The sequence below is a fragment of the Bos javanicus genome, chromosome 17 (genome assembly GCF_032452875.1).
Source record: "Bos javanicus breed banteng chromosome 17, ARS-OSU_banteng_1.0, whole genome shotgun sequence".
In the NCBI taxonomy this organism is placed as follows: domain Eukaryota; kingdom Metazoa; phylum Chordata; class Mammalia; order Artiodactyla; family Bovidae; genus Bos; species Bos javanicus.
This window is the reverse complement of record NC_083884.1, coordinates 41,799,215-41,815,449: the sequence shown is the minus strand read 5'-3', so window position 1 is coordinate 41,815,449 and position 16,235 is coordinate 41,799,215. Positions and strand designations below refer to the sequence as shown.

Below are 16,235 nucleotides of genomic sequence, written 5' to 3'. Positions count from 1 at the left end.
AGTCCTAAGAATTCCCACTGAAAAAGCAACTCTCTTCTTTCAGGTTATGACTATGTTTTCTAGTTAACAGTTTCTAAGTGCTGAAATTGACAGTGTGGATTGACTTCATTAGATCAACTATCATTACATTTATGTTCCAGAGAAGTATATCATCAAAATATTAATTTAATTGAATATTAATAGCCTCAGAGTATATTCAGAATGCAAGATTTGCTCACTGTTTGCACTGTATCCACTATGATCCAAGCCAACTTTGTTAGAGCAGGCAAATAGCTGGGTCTGAGGCAAGAACAGAGGCATGGATCAGGAGGCAGGAAACCACACATCTTGAGGCAACAGTGGGTTTTTTGGGCAAACAAAAAAAGTCCATGTCAACTACAAATTGGCACTAGCCATTGGCACTTGCCATCTACCTCTACAAGAATCAAATCATGTGCTCCTGTAGCTTCTGACCTTCAATACCCCCTGAAAGGAGTTCAGGGTACAGATCAGAAATGAGATATTCTGTGCTTGGGAAAAAACTGGCAGGTCAGGGCTTAGATAGTCAGATATTCTCAGGAGTTGATTTTATGAGCCCATTTCTTATAACTCCCCATATCTAGCAAAGCACTGAAATCCTTCATGATGATGACTGTTTCTTGTGACCAGCAAAGGCTTCAGGAGATTCATAGAAAGCTTCTGGAAAAATAAGTGCTTGACTGCATGTATTCCCCCTTCACCAAAAATCTTATGTTCTGACCTTCCCCTTTTCCTCTTTGGTGCAGTATTGTTGCTGGCCAAAATCTTGGCTTTCTCTGCCCACTGAAGCTGAATAAAAAAATGCAGATACAGAGTTTTGAGGAAATAGAAGGGTGGCTTTAATTCTCAGCCAGGGGCGGGGGGAACACAGTAGGCTTATGCCTCAGGAACTGTGAGCCCCCTCCATGAGGAGTCTAGAGGGTTATATAAGGTGAACTCGCATGAGGAGTCAGTGATAAGGAACAAAGGTGTTAGAATCTTGATTTCTTCCTCTCACATTATTTCAAAGACAGTCAAAGGCTGGCATCAGTAACCCAGTAATTGAGTCTGGCAATTCGGTGGCTCTGTGGCCTTCTTCTGATATGTAACTAGAAGGGAAAGGATGTTGCAAGGGTAAACATCAGGCACAACATGTGTTTAGCATAGGGTCAAAGGAAAATAAGTGTGAAGTATAGCTCCTGCAGAGTTAGGGGGCAGAAAAGCAAACAATTACAGACAGGGAGACTTAGGAGTAAAGAAGTTAAAAGTAAAAAGAGTTAAAGTTAAAAAACCTAGGAACCTGCTCACTGTTCTCTTTATCTTATTTGTTCTGGAGAAAGGGAAAGAAAAAAACTTATTCCTTTTTGACTTTTCCTCTTCAATGCAAGTTTCTCAGAGCTATCTCATGTGCTGTCTCCCTGCCTGCAGTCCTCATTTTGCCCCAGATAAAACTTAACTTGCAACTCTCACATTGTGTATTTTCTAAGTCAACAGTGGCAAAAGGCAGGAGTTAATAGCATCCAATTGTTACCTTTTGCCCTTACTGCAATAAAATTAGCCCTGCAAACAAGAAGTACCTATCAAATATTTTCTCCCACTCTGAGGGGTGTCCTTTTTGTCTTGTTCATGGTATCCTTTGCTATGCAAAAGCTTTTAAGTTTAACTAGGTTCCATTTGTAAAGCAACGGTACTCCAATAAAAATTATATCTATCAATAACCTCAGATATGCAGATGACACCACCCTTATGGCAGACAGTGAAGAGGAACTAAAAAATCTCTTGATGAAAGTAAAAGAGGAGAGTGAAAAAGTTGGCTTAAAGCTCAACATTCAGAAAACGAAGATCATGGCATCCGGTCCCATCACTTCATGGGAAATAGATGGGGAAACAGTGGAAACATTGTTAGACTTTATTTTGGGGGGCTCCAAAATCACTGCAGATGGTGATTGCAGCCATGAAATTAAAAGATGCTACCTCCTTGGAAGGAAAGTTATGACCAACCTAGATAGCATATTCAAAAGTAGAGACATTACTTTCCCAACAAAGGTCCACCTAGTCAAGGCTATAGTTTTTCCTGTGGTCATGAATGGATGTGAGAGTTGGACTGTGAAGAAAGCTAAACACTGAAGAATTGATGCTTTTGAAGTGTGGTGTTGGAGAAGACTCTTGAGAGTCCCTTGGACTGCAAGGAGATCCAACCAGTCCATTCTAAAGGAGATCAGCCCTGGGTGTTCTTTGGAAGGAATGATGCTAAAGCTGAAACTCCAGTACTTTGGCCACCTCATGCAAAGAGTTGACTCATTGGAAAAGACTCTGATTCTGGGAGGGATTGGGGGCAGGAGGAAAAGGGGACGACAGAGGATGAGATGGCTGGATAGCATCACCGACTCAATGGATTTAAGTTTGAGTGAACTCTGGGAGTTGGTGATGGACAGGGAGGCCTGGCATGCTGCAATTCATAGGGTCGCAAAGAGTCAGACACGACTGAGTGACTGAACTGAGTGAAATATCCATCAAGTATCAATGCCATGACACTTCCCTCAAAACCAAAGAAGAGCAAAACTCCTTCCACCCCTCACTAAGGTGGAGCTGGAATGGAAATCAGGAAATGTGATCCCAAACCCCTCCCTCCTTCATGCATATTCTGCCCTGCCCAATCATTTTCACACCCCTTATAACCAGCTCCCAAGAGCAGCTGCTCATCTGAGTCTGCCCTCTCTCCTTCCTAGGAGTGTACTGTCACTTAATAAATCCACACTTTGCTTTCTTGGCTTCCATGAGTCAATCTCTGCCCTCTTACTAGGATGATACAGCAACTCACCCTCTGGTAACACCATCATCTCCCATCAGGATTATTGCCATGACCTCTGACTCCCTCTCTACTCCCTCCCTGGCCCCCGTCAGTATATCCTCCACAGAGCAAACTGAAGTGATCCTGTTGATAGTAGTCAGATGATGTTAACCTATGTTCAAAATCTCTCAGGAATTTCCATCTTTCTCAAAGGGAGAGCTAAATTCTTCACTATAGTCACCAGAGCTCTCTCCAGTCTGGTAACCATGAGCTCTGTGACCTCATTTCCTACTGTTCTCAGTCGTCGGCATCTCTGCTTCAGGCACCTGGCCTTGGTGCTCCTAGTCTAGGGCAGGCTTGCCTTTATTCTGCCTGGAATGCAATCCCCCATGGACACACATAAGCATTTCTTAGCTACTTTCCTTGTTTTAATTTTCTCTGTAGCACTCAGCACCAAGTAGTATGATATATATCTAATTTTTTATCTGATTTATTAACTGCATACTTACACTAAAATACAGGATCTATGAGGAGAGAAATCATTCTATTTCCAAATCAAAAATTATTTTTACAATTAATGAATGACTTGTAAAACCATACCATCCAAATAAGGGAAAAATAAGCCTTGCATCCACTGCTACAAAAATCCACATAAATATTCTGGACATGAATGAGTTATTCCTCTTCTACGTTCCCATGATCTTTTTCATGCCTCCCTTATAATGGTTTGTACATTCATTATGGTAGCTGTGTTTCCGTTTGTCTCTCTTGCAGTAAAAAGAGGTCTCTTATTAGGTCATACTTTATTCACATTTGCGTGTCCAGATCCTAGCATAGATTTGTACAGTAAATATGTCAGACACATGGAAGTTTGACTGCTCTTTTGTGATTTTATTTATTTTTACTTTGAGGGGAGAAAGTAACCTAAAAAGCAAATGTTATAAACTCCCCACCACCATACAGTATGCTATGCTATGCTATGCTAAGTCACTTCAGTCATGTCCGACTCTGTGTGACCCCATAGACAGCAGCCCACCAGGCTCCTCTGTCCCTGGGATTCTCCAGGCAAGAACACTGGAGTGGGTTGCCATTTCCTTCTCCAATGCATGAAAGTGAAAAGAGAAAGTGAAGTCACTCAGTAGTGTCCGACTCTTAGCGACCCCAAGGACTGCAGCCTACCAGGCTCCTCCGTCCATGGGATTTTCCAGGCAAGAGTACTGGAGTGGGGTGCCATTGCCTTCTGCCCATACAGTATAGGAAAGCCGAATAAAGTAATGAATGGATGATGTTGGCCAATTAGACACTGTGTTTTGTTGATGATATGGTTTCTGTGCTTTCTTCCTACGTGTTCCTGTGACTGTTACAGGTAATTCTCTTAACTCTCTCATCTCATGATTCCTCTGCCAAAGGGCCTCTCTGACTTCACTTCATTTCTCATATCAAAAGGTAAATAGAAAAGAGATATGCTGATAAGAATAAGAGAGGAAAACAGAACAGGGAGGAAGTCAGGAAAGAGATAAAAAGAGGAGAGTCCAGGGCCTTGGGCTGGGGTGGTGGGGGAGGGAAAACCTAGTCTGTGGAATATTTGCATAGGCGTCTGCATCACACAACTTTGCTGATGCAGGAATATCCTTCAGAAGTGAACTCTGGAAGGTGATCACGTTCAAACTGAGGTACCAAAAAGGATTGGAGACAGATGTTTCCATAGGAAGAGGGATACTACAGGGCAGAAGAGGTGACTTCACAACACCCTAAATACCAAAAGTTGTGATTTTGAAACTAAGTTTCTCAAACTTGAGTAACGAATTTGGTTTTGATCTGAGTAAGACTGTCACCTTGGTGTTTGTTTTTAGTATACTAATTAGCTTTGTTTTGATTTCTGCTTTTCCATAGGTAAACTAAAACTTTATTTTCTGTTTGATTGCTATTTTGTTTATGAAGAGGTTCAAAGGCCGTTGAAAGTTTAAGAAAGATTATTTTATTCATTGGCATTTATGCTTAGTCTCTCAGTCATGTCCTACTCTTTGTGACCCCATTAACTGTGGACTGCCAGGTTCCTCTGTCCACGGAATTTTTCAGGAAAGAATAATGGGGTGGATAGCCAAGCCCTTCTCCAGGAGATCTTCCCAACCCAGGGACTGTACCCAGGTCTCCCGCATTGCAGGCGGATTCTTTACCGTCTGAGCTACTAGGGAAGCCATCATTGGTATTGTACATACCTTATTTCAATATTTTTTTCTACATTCAACATTTAGCCAATGACTTTGACATAAGGCCAGATTGTAACTCAGATGTCAGCAGAAAGAAATGCCAGTTTTTTATGAAAATTTTGCTTATGAATTTTAAATGTGAGAATAATGTTCTTTGGATTTTAAAGTTACTCCATTTTCTCCTTTATTACTATCATAACCTTTAATATTTCAGACAAAGACTTTTCAGTTGTTTGAATTAGTTAAATTCAGAAACCTTATGAATGTTGATCATTGAAATTTTACCATTTGACAAAATTAGTTTCTGGAACTAATTCTGTGAGTTTGAATAAAACATCCAGGTGCACTCTGCGTCCTTTCATCATACGCTCTTTTTTGAAATTATTTTTTTTCTATAATGGTGCTATAGGGCTGAATTTGAATTGGAAACAAAATCCAGATAAAAAAATGTATCTCAGATTGGTGGGAACAGATGAATAAAAATAAAAGCCTTAATAAAAAAAATTTTTATACAGGTGTAAAATAAATTTGTGTGGCCACAGCTACTTTAAAATTAGAATATATTATAATTAATTATTTAAAATTTGCCTCTGGATTTTGTTTTAAAAGTACATTGCATAGTATACCTTTCTAGACTGTTTCCTCTGTCCCTGATAAAATATGAAGAAGAGCAAAGTGTTATCTGAGTTGCTATTGAGGATTTGAAATGAATGTCTTCTACTAGTTTCCATTAGCAACTTGGGAATATTCAGAGCAATTGTTTTTCAAATATATTAAAGACTTTTATTATAGTATTAAAGAAATCAAAGGGCTTCCCTGGTGGCTTAGAAGGTAAAGAATTCACCTGCAATGCAAGGAGACCCAGGTTCAACTCCTGGGTCAGGAAGATCCTCTGGGGAAAGAATGGCTACCTACTCCACTATTCTTGCCTGGAGAATTCCATGAACAGAGAAGCCTGGCAGGCTATAGTCCATGGGGTCACAAAGAATTGGACACAACTGAAGCAACTTAGCACTCATAGCAAAGAAATCAAAAGGATCAAAAAACCACAGAACAGAACTTGACTATATTAATAGCTAACTCTGTCTGCTTACAAGTGTTAAACACTGTGCTATGTATTTTATGTGCATTATCTTGTTTAAATATTATAAAGACTCTGTGAAATAAGTACCATAAACAGAATAAAGACTGAGCCCCAGGGAGTTCCATGTACTCTGGCACAAGTTGCTGACCTGCAATTTAAATTTGAGTCTGTGAGGCTCTAGCAGCTGTGCTCTGACCAGTGTAATGTTACATGTTCAAACACCTGCTGTTCCTCTTACAGGATCCCTTGAGTTAAGACTAGACCTTTCAACATCACTGACTTCAGGCTTGGTCATACAGCTGATTTCAGCAAATGAGTGCTGGAAATTGACATGTCTCCAAATGGGAGATTCATGAGACATCACATGGTTTCCCAACTTCTGGATTCCCCTTTGTTCTCAGTAGCAGTGTCCCTGGTGGGGCTTTCCCACAGTGTGGTTTTTAGGCGATGCCAACACAGATCAGGGCTCGTGGACAGTGAAGTGAAGTCGCTCAGTCGTGTCCGACTCTTTGCGACCCAATGGACTGTAGCCTACCAGGCTTTTCAGTCCATGGGATTTTCCAGGCAACAGTACTGGAGTGGGTTGCCATTTCCTTCTCCAAGGGATCTTCCCGACCCAGTGATTGAACCCAGGTCTCCCACATTGTAGGCAGACACTTTACCCTCTGAGCCCAGTGGTGATCTTTGTCCCCTCGGGATGTCTTGTCTCATATTTTCCCTTATGAGAAAGCCAAAGCCCTTGACTGTGTGGATCACAAGAAACTGTGGAAAATTCTTAAAGAGATAAAAATACCAGACCACCTTACTTGCTTCCTCAGAAATCTGTGTGTAGGTCAAGAAGCAATAGTTAGAACTGGACATTGAACAACAGACTGGTTCCAAACATGCAATTACAGGTTCACTATTAGCTGCCACTGAAATCTCGAGGTTACTTTGGGATTAGCACCATTAGGTTCAACTTGACAGACATCCAAAATATTCCGCCTTTACCTCTATTTGCTTATTCCTCCCACTACATAATTTATCTGTAATGCAAACTTTTTCTCTACCACCAATAAACTAGAACAAATCAAAATTTCATTCTCTGCAAAATACTCTGAATACATCATAAAAGTCTGTCAGTAAGCCCCGCAAATATACAACATTATTAAAGGATGAGGGCACAAGAATTATGAAGTGTACACTCTAGTTGGATACTGTACAAAATGCATGTCAAAGAGAAGAACCGATACTTTTCAGAGAGTGTTTTCCATCACCCGCTGGTAATCACATCTCCCCTAGTACCACTAAACCATCTAAATGTCTGGGTGTGGCATGCTCAGTCGAAAGTCTGCCAGTACATTTTAAAACAGATTCTATTGACAGCTGCAGCTCCAAAGGTGGCTTCACCCTAGTGAGAAATTACTCTCACTCCTACCCTCCTTTTTTTAAAATGTACTTAAAGAAAGATACTTAACACCCACCACTGCCCAAATGCTTTGATTGTAGAGGAAAGAGTGATTCATCTAGTTTTTAGTCTCTTGGATTTTTCTGTGGGCTGGTAGAATCAAAGGCATTAGGGATGAAAATGATCCATTGCTTTTGCATTTTCTACATTTTTGCAATCCCAGTTGGCAGCTTCCCATCTATGTGGCTAAATAAAAAAGTAGGTTAAAACCCTCTGCTTCCTGCAGACCTAAGGGTGGGCATCTTCTTTACTTAGAAGGATCACCTGATAGATGCCATTTACATCTTATTTTTAAATTAATTTTCATTGGCATATAGTTGCTTTATAATGTTGTATGAGTCTATTACAGCACAGTGAATCAGCCATGTGCATGCTAAGTCACTTCAGTCATGTCCAGCGCTTTGCAACCTTATGGACTGTAGCCCTCCAGGCACCTCTGCCCATGGGATTCTCCAGGCAAGAACACTGGAGTGGATTGCCATGCCCTCCTCCAGGGGATCTTCCCAACCCAGGGATTGAACCCTGGTCTCCTGCATCCAGGCAGTTACTTTACCACCTGGGAAGCTCAAGTCAGTCATACATACATACATATATCCCTTTTCTTTTGAACTTCCTTCCCATTTGGGTCACCACAGTATGAATAGAGTTTCCTATGCTATACAGTAGGTTCTCATTAGTTATCTATTTTATACATAGTACTGTATATATGGGGCTTTGTGAATTTTTTTTTTTTTTGGTTGAAATACATTAAAAACACACACATACACAAGATAAACAATCATGAAATTCTCATTGGCAGCCAGTTATGTGTATGGGAAGTGATTTATTGACACCCTAATTGGACAGTTCATTGCTTGGTCTTTATCAGACATGCCCTGCTATTTTCTACTGCATAGGCAGGCCTGACCATGAGTCCAGGTGGGAGCAATGTTGTGGACAAGGGCACTGCTTCTGTGCTGAGAGCAGCTGTATTATCAAATGCCTGTGCATAGACTAAAAGGCATTCAGGCACAATGTAAATGGGTTTTAAATATTTTTTATAGTCTGTACTTTATGAGTTGGGCCTAGCAGAAGTAGTTTTTCACATCCTGAGCTGTGCCATCTGTCAAATTGGGAGCAGATGATTTTAATAAAAATTGAAATTAACAACAGTAAGTTCTAGATAATACAGGTAAATTAAAAAGATATGTGTCTCCTTCCTGTGAGCAGATTTTGCCATTTTGCAATGATTACTTCGTGGTTAAAGGCAGTAAATGCAGTAGATATGCTTTAGGAAATTCCACCAGAAGGAATATAAACAGCAGCAATTAAAAGGGGGTCAGAGGGTTCCCTTTTCTCCACAAGGAACCCTCCTGCACTGTTGGTGGGAATGTAAATTGTTGCAGCTACCTTGAAGAACAGTATGGAGTTTCCTTAGAAAACTAAAAATAGAACTAACATGATCCAGCAATCTCACTCCTGGGCATATACCCTGAGTTTTTAAATTATATTTAAATTAAAAAAAAATTGATGTATTCATCTACATGTGACTAGTGATGACCACTTGGCACAGTCACAAGACTTGGAAACCACCTAAATGCACTTTGACGGGTGAATGGATAAAGTGGATATGGTACAGATATACAGTGAAATATTGCCTAGCTATTCAAAAGGAACAAAACTGAATCATTTGCAGGCCCATGGGTGGACCTGTCAAACGGAGTGAAGTAAATCAGAATGAGAAAAATAAATATTATATATTAATGCATATATATGGAATCTGGAAACATAATTCTGCACAAGTCAGTATGGGGCAAGCAGCCCCATGTGTCTAATGAGTATCAGCAGCAAACAATGAAGAGGTCAACTTTGGAGAAAGATCAGGGTTCAGAGTGGTATGTTTGTTCAAGTAAGATTATTTTCACCCATTACTGTTTATTGAAATTTTTTCTGTCCATCCAGGATAATTTTGGAAATTAAAAATAATTCAAATTAATAAAACTTTATAACTTTGAAAACATAGGTCTCAATTTCCAAACATAATTGATGAGAATATTTGCATTTAAAAAGTTGTTGATGACCAGAGGGTACTAATGTTGCCATCATCCTTTATGTGTAACAAGAGGTGAGAAATATCTCCTTACCATTTATAAAATTTAAGCAAAAACTATACTGTCACTATTCATTGCAAACTTGGGTTTCTGATCCGGTCTCTTTTCCAAAAGAAAAGAGAATACTGTAATTTTCAGAGATATCTTTTAGAAATCTCCCACCCTAGATTCTTTACTTGTTACTTTGAGATTACACTTTTTACAGAAAAGTTTATTTTGGTAGAAAGTTGTATTTGTTCACTCAGAATCAAACTAAGTATATTCCCAAAGCCTAGCTCAAAACTTTGAATATATATATTCAAGGAATAAATATTTGCTGATTGATTTAGATGAAAAAGATGGACATTATATGGCAGGTGAAACTTGGGGTGGCTCGGTAACTCCAGACTATAATTCCATATGAGACAAAATGGGAAAGTGTGTGTTTTTGTGTGTATTTTCATGGATTTTGGATTCAAAAATAGACCATAGCTTTGGAAATAAGCCATACAGAAAATAATTTTTTAAAAAAACTTTTCCAAATCATTTTAAACAAACAGATACAGAATGAAAACCTCATAGAATATGATGATGATTTCTACTGAAATATTTCATGAAAGCTACAGTCAACAGGAAAATTAAAGTAAATGTAATAGATAATTGACCTGAGGATTCCAAAAGTAAAAATAAAGGTTAAGCTGTTATTTATAATCACTAATCTTTTCATCATTTACAAAAAATATCTTAAAATATGGTTAGTCAGCCTTCTCTCTGACAGACTGTGCAGTCCTTGACATCAGCTCAAATACTGCATAACAAACAGAAACTGCATTCTCTTGTGGAAAGGATAGAATTTGATAAACAATTGTGAGATTTGTAGAGTGAATTACTTCACTCTCCAGATTCAGGAAACAAATTTGATGATGTATATTTGGCAAATGTATGTAATTCTAATTTTATACCTCTATTATCAATGCACAATAAAGTAAGATTTATATTTTTAAGTAAAAAAAATTAAAAAGAAAACAGCAATTGAATTCTCTATATAGGCAAGAATGGATAGATTAGAAACCACAGCTGGGTATTTAAAATCCTGAATGGTGTTTCCATTTTCAGAGAATCAAAATAGTGTAAGATAAACCTTTTCATGTCTGATGAACAATAATATCACTCCACTGTTAATAGCGCTTTGGATTATAGATGGACATGGAAACTGTATCTGAGTCTAACAATTTCCAAAGAGTAAATGAAGTGCCAGAAATAAAATGTCTTTTATTCATAGTTCCCAATATCTTACTTCCTCTGCTTGGAAAGAAGACAGCATTGTTCTTCAGAAAATCATATACCAATTATGTAACCATCATATACATGATTGGATACATCAGTTCAATAACTATGGTACAAGAATGCATTGTTGTTGTTTAGTAGCTAAGTTATGTCCAACTCTTTACAACCCCATGAACTGTAGCCCATCAGGTTCCTCTATCCATGGGCTTTCCCAGGCAAGAATACTGGAGGAGGTTGTCATTTCCTTCTCCACCAAGAAGGCATATACACTGCAGACTAAAAGTAGTGCTATTCCAAAACCTGTCTTCTTCCTTTTTGGGAAATAGCTTATTGGTTAAAACTTATAGAAAGTCATACATCAAATTAGACTTTTCTGAATAACCAGATAATTCCAGATGCAGTAACTATAGCCTTGATTAAAGCATACACTCCAAACTTCAAACTTTTATCACACTTAAATAATCTTCCTGGCAATAAACATTATGCAAATACAGGCAATGAGGGAAAACTGCTTCTGGAAACTGCAATGTGCATTTAAGAAAAGAGCTATGGGACACAAAAATGTGCTTTACTGATTCTATCAAAGGATTTCTTTCTAGAAACTGCAGTCAGGATGCTGCCATACTGAAGAACACTAATTGTGATTCAAGGTAAACAAAGGTAACACCAGTGGAATTTTGTACAGATTTGTACAGATTATAACCTAATAATTCACTGCCATTTTAAAAATATATATAGACACGTGTACCCCAATGTTCATCGCAGCACTGTTTATAATAGCCAGGACATGGCAGCAACCTAGATGTCCATCAGCAGATGAATGGATAAGAAAGCTGTGGTACATATACACAATGGAGTATTACTCAGCCATTAAAAAGAATACATTTGAATCAGTTCTAATGAGGTGGATGAAACTGGAGCCTATTATACAGAGTGAAGTAAGCCAGAAGGAAAAACACCAATACAGTATACTAACGCATATATATGGAATTTAGAAAGATGGTAACAATAACCTGGTGTACGAGACAGCAAAAGAGACACTGATGTATAGAACAGTCTTATGGACTCTGTGGGAGAGGGAGAGGGTGGGAAGATTTGGGAGAATGACATTGAAACATGTAAAATATCATGTAAGAAATGAGTTGCCAGTCCAGGTTTGACGCATGATACTGGATGCTTGGGGCTAGTGCACTGGGACGACCCAGAGGGATGGTATGGGGAGGGAGGAGGGAGGAGGGTTCAGGATGGGGAACACATGTATACCTGTGGCAGATTCATTTTGATATTTGGCAAAACTAATACAATTATGTAAAGTTTAAAAATAAAATAAAATTTAAGAAAAAAAAAATATATTTTTTTGGACTTGCCCCACTTTTTGGAAGAAGTTTGTAATTCCTTAGAATGAGTTCTTTCTTGTTTTCTTGTTCAATTAAGTCCCTACACAGGCCGTTCCTCGTTCATCAGGGGCAAAAAGATAGAACGTCCCCACGTGGAAACCAAAGAACAGAACGAGCTGCAGGGCAGTACTGGAAACCAAGGAGAGGCCCTTCCACCAAACCATCAACACCCTAGGTGGACCCTCACCCTGCCTCCTGGCTCAAAGGGCTGTGCTTAGTGAGAGGGTGTGCTCTAGTAAGAAAAATCTTTTCATCTGAAAAAAAATTCTTTTTTTTTTTTAGACTAGAAAAACTACTGCTGCTGCTGTTAAGTCACTTCAGTCGTGTCCGACTCTGTGCGACCCCATAGACCGCAGCCCACCAGGCTCCCCCGTCCCTGGGATTCTCCAGGCAAGAACACTGGAGTGGGTTGCCATTTCCTTCTCCAATGCATGAAAGTGAAAAGTTAAAGTGAAGTCGCTCAGTTGTGTCCGACTCCTAGCGACCCCATGGACTGCAGCCCACCAGGCCCCTCCATCCATGGGATTTTCCAGGCCCCTCATAATGCAGTGGCAGACTCATTAACTGTCCTCACAGTGAAAAGTAAGTACTTATGGTGCCTGGGCTGGTTAAAAAAAATATAAGAAACAGAGGTGGTGGTCACTGTGGTGACCCATCTAAATCCATCATATTTGAGAAACATGAAAATTCCCAACGAACATGTTAATTGTCAAAGACAATTTCATTAAAAATTTTAAGTAAAATTATATAAATAGAAGTTTCCATATGTATTTTAAAAATCTCCATGGGTTACCTCCATCTCTGCATCACATGTGTAAGACACTTGGAGAGCTCAGCTTCTAATTTCCCTATTAGGCTAAATACATATGCTGCAGGCTACTCCCTCTTCCTCTGAGTAAGCTGTTCTATTTTTGGAGTCTCTACCCAAAGGGATATATGAGCCTGATGCAGACATTTTCAAGTATGTGCCCCAGGCAGTTTGAAAATCAATATTTTCCTTGAGGCCACGGACCTGCACAAGTATCACTTTCTTATCTCCCAGTTCAGGGGCTTTGGAGCCATATATTATCTATGTTAGATACTGTAACTGTATCATACAACTATATTTCTTTTTTTCACTCATTTTATCTCGTCCATTTTCCTTTCTTTTCTTCTCCTTGCTTCATTTTTGGCAGAAGAGAAGTTCATACCTATTAAAATTTCAATTTTCTATATGATGTTTGACTATGGCAAAGAAAATATGCTAATCTTTGCATCTGATATACTGTAAACTCAAATATATTTAGGGTTTTTGATTTTTTATTTCAAGTATAGATTTCATAGTCTTTATTTTTAAAGTGTGTAACATTTTTTGTTACATTAAATCATTCAAATACTGAGAAAAACATTCTAAGAACGTGTTTCTTAAAAAAAAATGTTTTATTCAACTTCATTGAGGAAATCTTTATACACAATAAAATGGATGCATTTCAAATGTACAGATTGATGGGTTTTGACACTGAATATACTGCAATCAAGATACAACCACTTCCCCCCTAGCTTTAGGCAGTAAATGTTCCTGCCCTGCACCCATGGCTCCAGGTAAGCATGACCTTCTTCCTGTCACTATAGATTAGTTTTACGTGCAAAATCATTTCATGTAAATGGAATTATGTACCATGTCTTCTATTTACCATGTCATTCTCCTGGGTCTCAGCATGTTTTTGAGGTTTGTGCATGTTCTGTGTATCATTGATTTATCTTTGTGTTCATGTATCACACGTACCGCAGTTTACTTATCTATTTAGTATTATCTTAATATTTTTTATTTGTTTGGCTGCTTTGAGACTTAGTTACCACAGTTTGTAGGATCTTTGCTGCATCATGTGGGATCTTTCCTTGTGGCTCTTGAGCTTTCTACTTGTGGCGCACAGGTGCAATAGTTCCAGCACACGGGCTTAGTTGCTCCAAGTCATGTTGGGTCTTAGTGTCCCAACCAGGGATTGAACTCAAGTCCCCTGTATCGCAAGGTGGATTTTTAGCTACTAGACCACCAGGGAGGTTTCTATCCACTCATTACTGATGGGTATTTGGGGAGTTTCTTTCCATTTTGGGATTAATACAAATGTAAGAGTTCACCTAGTCACCTGTTGATTTCCAATTCTGGACTGGAATGAATGAGCAAATGTGTATTTGTCACTTCACTTGTGTAAGTACCTAGGAGTAGAATGGCTGGTTTGTGTGGTGAGCATGATTGCCAAGTTGTTTTACACACTGGTTGAGCTTGCAGCTTCCACCAGCAATAAACGTTAGCTGCAAATCTTCCGTCTCTCCAATGAATGGTGTGCAGTTTTGTCAATGGCATCATTGTACTGGCCGTGTATTGCAGTCCCATAATGGTTGTACTCCGTTGTTCAGTCAATCAGTCGTTTCTGACTCTTTGTGACCCTGTGAACTGCAGCATACCAGGCTTCCCCGCCCTGCCAAACTCTCCCGGAGTTTGCTCAAACTCATGTCCATTGAGTCAGTGATGCCAGTACTTCATAATCAATAATGATGTTCAGTTCAGTTCAGTTCAGTCACTCAATCGTGTCGGACTCTTTGCGACCCTATGGACTGCAGCACGCCAGGCTTCCCTGTCCATCACCAATTCCTGTAGATTACTCAAACTCATGTCCATTGAGTCGGTGATGCCATCCAACCATCCAATCATGATGATGCCATCCAACCATAATGATATTAATCACCAGTTATGTATATAGCAGCATACCCATTATTCTTCCTAGAAAGTTAGTAGGAAATACAGTCTTAAAATATTAATTCAGGGGTATGGCACTCAACATAGGTATCAATGCCAAAGAAGATTTGAACTATTTACTATTTTCCATGATGCAATGTAATACAGAATATATTAATTACCTTGTATTTAGAGATGAATCATTTCTGATAATTTGTGCCTTTCTAATAATTTTTGAATTTTATGTAATTGTCAAATTTATGGACACAGATTTGTTCATGATATCACTTGATTGTCTTAATATCTGTAAAGTCTGGAGCTCTCTCTTTCATTCCTGCTACTGATAAGTTGTGTCTTCACTTTTGTTTTCTATTGATCCAGCCAGAAGTTTATTTTTCTGATCTTTAGAAAAATCCTTTCATTTTACTGACTTTTCTTCCTAGTTACTGTTGACTTATTTACTTGTGTTCTATTGTCCTTGTCTTAGTTATCTTTTTCATTTCTTTATTAATACAAATTATTTTATATCTTTCTTTTTTCTAATGTAATTATTTAAAGCCTTAAATTTCCTTCTAGGCAATATATTAGCAGTATCTCACCTATGTTGACACATTGTTTTCATTTATATTTAACAGGAATATTTGTAAAAGCTTTGTGAATTTCCTTTGACTCATGGTTTTGTAGAAATAACCTGATTAATGTTCAGCTATTTGGAAATTTTCTAGATAGATTTCTGCTGCCATTTTAAAATTTAATTCTGTTACATGCAAAATACAGTTTTATACTTTTGGTCCTTTTGATTTTCGAAGATATGTTTTATGCCCCAGCATAAGGTCTGTTTTGATGAATTCCCCTTTTGCTACCAATAAGAATGTTTACTCTGCTATTGCTGAATAAAAACTTCACAAATTCAATTACCTTATATTTCTTAATACTCTTTAACTACTGAGAGAGAAGTTTAAATTGTCCACATATGATTGTGGAATTTCCTATTTACTTTTCAGCTCAATCTGCGCTTGTTTCTTGCGTTTTGAACTTGTGTTAGTATTGTTGTTGTTCAGTTGCTAAGTCATGTCCGACTCTTTGTGATCCCATGGATTGTAGCCCTCCAGACTGCTCTGTCCATGGGATTTTCCAGGCAGGAATACTGGAGTGGGTTGCCATTTCCTTCTCCAGGGGGTATTCCCGGACCAGGAGTCAAACCCATGTCTCCTGCGTTGGCAGGTGGATTCTTTAT

The 16,235-nt window shown here is 38.6% G+C and overlaps 1 long non-coding RNA gene across 1 annotated transcript; it reads right to left on the bottom strand.

Moving 5' to 3' along the window:
- Positions 1–833: 833 nt before the first annotated feature.
- On the bottom strand, positions 834–3,197 carry LOC133228466 (uncharacterized). The gene is made up of 2 exons (XR_009730208.1): positions 2,819–3,197; positions 834–1,106 (listed from the first exon to the last, which is right to left on the bottom strand). It is a non-coding gene; the product is annotated as an uncharacterized LOC133228466 (long non-coding RNA).
- Between the last annotated feature and the right edge of the window lie 13,038 nt (positions 3,198–16,235).